This window comes from Gavialis gangeticus, unplaced genomic scaffold (assembly GCF_001723915.1).
Source record: "Gavialis gangeticus isolate Ggan-Ray unplaced genomic scaffold, GavGan_comp1, whole genome shotgun sequence".
Lineage (NCBI taxonomy): Eukaryota > Metazoa > Chordata > Crocodylia > Gavialidae > Gavialis > Gavialis gangeticus.
This window is the reverse complement of record NW_017728993.1, coordinates 64663994-64668905: the sequence shown is the minus strand read 5'-3', so window position 1 is coordinate 64668905 and position 4912 is coordinate 64663994. Positions and strand designations below refer to the sequence as shown.

The window sequence follows — 4912 nt, the reverse complement described above, 5'->3', positions numbered from 1 at the left end:
AGAGTCTGCTGTTCTTTGGGATCCCCTCAATCCAAAATATATCATGTATTATTACTAATAGGTAAAAAAATGTTATAGTCATGTATCATACTCCTTTCTGTCTGAACCAGGGGCCGTGCATGAGTGTGACTGAGGCACTGTAGGTATTTTGGAAGCTAGAGGCTGTTTTAAAGCGGAAGAGTCCAACAGGGCTTTATGATGCTTAGATGGTAATACATGTGACCCCTTTGGGTTTCAGTGATGATGTTCATAGCTAACAGTGTTGAGGGTGGGTTTACTAATATTTGTAAACTACTATGGAAACATTCCTGGCTTGCCCTCCAGAAGGGCTAAATAAGGTTTCATATTTATGTCTATAAAACACCACCACAGAACTGGGCACTTTTCTGCCAAACACAGAAATAAGGCTGCTGCTTTACCTCAGAATGTTATCTATACCAGAATTACAACCTAGGGTTTTTTTCTTTATTCTTGATATTTATTGCCGATTGAGCTGTTTAGAGACCTTTGAGCTTCAGAAGGCATTACTGCTTGCATCCTCTTTAGTCCCTTGAGCTCAAGTTGTTTCAACCTGAACAATCTCTAAGAGTCTAAGGGCCTATATTCCCAGGAAAACTAACACAGGTATCCCAGAACTGCTGTTCTGCTATAGCTCTCATTCCAGAATAACTACAGCTCTTTCAGTTTATACCCTTCTGTATTCCAGAATAACATCTTTGGGCAAGGTAAGCCCTGAAAGTGTGCAACCTGGGTAAAATAAAACTGGTTTTCTGTCGATGAATACTGGTATGGCTTGGAGTTGGTGTAATTGTGGTCAAAAGTAGCTCAAATGCTACAAGAAAAGAGATCTGAATGATGTCTGCAAGTCAGAACAAGATGAAAGTTGAAGTCCTGTTGAATTTGAATTACTTGTCTGGTTTCACAATAGTCTATTACTCTCCCTACTACTTATTATTAAACATGCTTCTTGCTTATAACAACCATCCTGATGCAACTTCTAGCCTTTGCTTCAACTGAAGTGTACTTTCGTTACTGCTAATATAAAAGCATAAGTAATGTCATGCTATTTGGGTATAAAGGTTTTTGTAAATATTTAAGATTTGACTTGGTGCACTGCAACTGATTTTTTTTTTTTTGTCCCTATTGATAAATTAACAGGTTACCTCTGCACAGTCAGCCATTGGAAAAAAAAAATCATCAATCCTTGCAGAATTAGCAGAAGTGTCCCAGCACTGCTCAGCCAGGATGGGATGGGAAGCTAGACTTCCAAAATCTATAGCAGTATTACAGTGCCTAGGTATGGAGGTTGTTTTGCACTCTGTACATTTATGTAACTGGGACAGAAGTTGGGCTGTGCCTGCAGAGAAACTTGTGGAGGCTTTTCTACCCGTTGCAATCAGTATTTACACACCTGTCTACTTAAGTACTTTGGAGCACTTAAGTACACCCCCTTGCTTAGTCATTTCCTTTATCCCTCTACTGGTCAACACCTATTTAGTGAACACCAGGCCCAAAACATATTCAGGCCTTACCTATGTGATAGATAACATAAGGTATAGATTTACTGGCAAACCCTACCAGTATAAATGTAACTCATGTGCAAAAAGTGCTTTTGTTGCTATGGCTTTTCAACAATTAATTAGCCCAAGTGAAGTATTATGCTCATACGGCTGTACTATTTGAAGCTTTGCACAGGGCTGTCTTGCACTATGTGGACGTACCTTCTACCTGCCAGCTCTTGAACTGTGTTTGTAGCTCTTGGCAGCCTGTCGTCATCCCTTTTCTTTTTTTCCTTCTTTTTTTTTTTGAAGTGAGGGCACCAGAATTGAACCAAGCATTCCACGGTTGGTTCATAACTAACCTATGGAAAAGTAACAGCGCCAATCTGGTCTTATTCTATATCTCTTATATCTGAGAATCATGTTAGCTCTTTGCTCCCATATTTCTACAATGATCCCATGTTCCTTTCCAGAGCTGTTGCTCTTTGGAGTACAGTCTCCATCCTGTGCTACCTGTTGTCTTCATTCTTAAATGTCTGACCTTGCATTGGTTTACTTAAAATGCATGTTGTTTTATTGCAGTAGTTTACTAGGCATTCCTGATTGCTTTATATCTGTGACCTGTCTTAATAGCCATTTGCTAGCTTCTGTTCCTTGTATGTTTTAGTACTTGTGTTCTCTGCTTTTCAGATCTCTGGTTGGAGATAATTAGCATGGAATGCTGCAGCATATTTTCTAATCAAACCTGATTTTCTGGAAAAGATTTTTAAATTACTCTTACTTTAAAATCATGCCTGAAGCAAAGAATCACTGGCAACTTTTGCACATAGCCCAGTGATTCTTAACCAGAGTGCCACACAATACTAGTGCTGTTAAGTGTGCAAATATGTATATAATTAAGGCGATACATCCAGAGATTTCAGATGGAAAACTCTGATGTGAAAAACATTCTGACCTGCTGTGGGCTTTCTGAGGTCTTTGCAGAAGAAAAATTATTATATTATTTTTATGTAGTCAAGATGCAAGTGAAAGCTAAGAACTGGCATTTTCAGAGAAAAACCTTGAGTTTAAAAGGGTTAAGAACCATTCATTTAGGCCACGTACTGTGCAGATGAGAATATAAGGACAAGTAATGTGAAGCCCCATTCAACTTCAGTTAGTCAACAGAGAATTAGGATTTTTCAATGAGCAAGACTCCCACCAGTCCAGCTGCAGTGGGGATAGTGTACCACTACTGCTTTTTGAATGTGGCAGCATCCCTGGTTGAGCACTACTGTTGGTACTTCCTCAGGTTACCTCAGTGCTTCTCAACCAGGTTTTACTGCCTCCAGGTACAACTGCCCCATGCCTGCTGCACAGGCAGCCCAGGAAGGGCTGTGGTACATGCACATGCTCCTCCTGCACATCAGGGCTCTCTAATCAGCCTAAAGCAGGCAGCAAAGCTATCTCATACTGTGCCCTTCCTGGTCACTCCCCCCACCCCCAACAAGCTCCTCCTCAAAAACAGAAGTGAATGGGACAGTTCTATGTCGGCCTGTTTCTGGGAGGAGCATAGCGAGGTAGCTTTGTTGCTTTAGGCTGATTAGAGAGCCCTAACACAGGAGGAGTACGCAGGGCAGTTTTACCTAATCACTGGCACCATGGAATCCCTTAGGGAACCTTGTGGCACCCTGGTTGAGAACCACTTGTGTAGTCACAGGCCCCTGTAGTCAGTCCCACTTTAACTTGTTCAGCAGGCTTAACCATGTGATTAAAATCATCAGTCTTATCTATGCATGTGCTTGGACTGGTGCTAATCCAGGTTTGGGGCAGGTGGGAATTCTTCTATTAAATTTCCTAATGTAGGCATAGTCCCACTGACTTCAGTAGGAATTGTTTGGAAATCTGAGTGGGTTTTAATCTTCTGGTGTAAGCTTTAAAAGCTCCTTCGTTTGACCACTGTCTTTGGTTATGTTGGACTCAAAACAGGCACCGCTTTTGCCAAGTATATATGAAGTCCTTCTGGCAAGCTGAAATTGAGATGATAATTTTGGTTGTATAAAACATGCTGTCTCATGGTGGTGGGGTAGAGATGACACCATCTTAAACAATTGCTCTTAATGGACAAGTTGTGTGCATTTTCTTGAACTTACAGGAAGGGTGAGCTCCTCCCCTACAGTCGCTAAAAAAAGCTCAACAGAGAAGTGAAACCTGCAGTCTTGCTTTGGGCTCTGTGCAAAGCGGTTCTAGTGGATGTGAAAGGGGGTGGCATTTCAGGACTGCTGTGATGGCTGTGCCTCATCAACTTGAGATGCTCCACAACTCCAACTTTGCAGCTCCTGTCACAAGGACTCCTCTAGATAGGCTGGTGTTATGCTGTGCAGATTTTTTAAGCAGAAGGCCTTCAGTCTTACTTGCTGGATAAACAGCCAGCAGGAAGCAAGTTGTCAGCCCTCGTCTGAGAAAGCTGTTATGTGCTGCAGTAATGGCAGTCTGAGAAATTCTCAAGGTTAGACTCACATAAAGCTGTATCTTCTCATGACCCAGTCTTCATGTTACAAAGGCAGATGGCTCTGAGGCCTGTACATGGAAGGAAATGTCCTTTCTGTGAACTGGAGGAACAGTGCTCACTGTTAGGACCTAGGGAAGTCTGCCCTGAACTTATTTTAAAAAATAACCCTTAATTTGTTCTTAGGGCCAGGGATCTATCTTGCTGTAATGCAAAATGCTGATCATTTATAGACAGTCTAAGTAATATGGTATAGTAGCCTTTATAATGAATGGTTACTGCTGGTGCTCACAGCTTTGTTTCTTAATTTCTAAAGTGTTGTAAATGCTTAAAGCAACTCCTTGCAAGGCTTCCTGTGGCAAAAAGCAGCTGTTACCTCACCCTTGCTCTTTTCCTTGCTATTCGTAATAATCCCTTGTAAGTGTGAAACAAAACTCTCTGCTCCCTTATGGATTTCCTCTCCATTGCTCAGGTGTGCAGGCACCATTACCATGGTAGGCAGTATGTGCAAATTCCAAAAGGTAATGTGTTGCTCCAGCACAGGACAGGATCTGTTACCCCATGGCATTGTAGGATGCAAGAGTATTATGCAGCAGTAAAGCCACCAGGAGGAAGTGAGGATCAGCTGGGTTAATCTTGGTCCCATAAAATGGAGAGAGCTTTATCTCTGTGGTGGGGCGGGGGGAGAACTGAACTATTAATGCTCATTTAATAGTTGCTGGGGTGAATGGATCCTCAGGGCCAGGGTGGCTTGTGGGACGCTTGAAGCCTGGGTGGCTCATCCAGAGGCATGGGGGGGCTATTGTGGTGGATCAGTAGGGGGTGCTCCTGTGCTGATCTACCCACCTCACTGTGCCTGACCACCTTGCAGGCTCTGAGTGCCTCCCTGGGGGCACCTCATGTCTGGCCAACCCCCCTTCCTAGA

General features: G+C 42.7%; 1 protein-coding gene across 2 annotated transcripts in view; it reads left to right on the top strand.

Annotated features, from left to right (window-relative positions):
- Positions 1-4912, top strand: part of MGST3 (microsomal glutathione S-transferase 3) — a 40280-nt gene continuing 35368 nt past the window's right edge. The window contains exon 1 of one of the 2 annotated variants that reach the window (XM_019501878.1): positions 1-61. The gene's annotated coding sequence lies outside the window, so the exon portion shown is untranslated. Of the gene's footprint in view, positions 62-1201; positions 1298-4912 lie in introns of those variants that run through there. The other variant, XM_019501879.1, reaches the window with a different exon arrangement.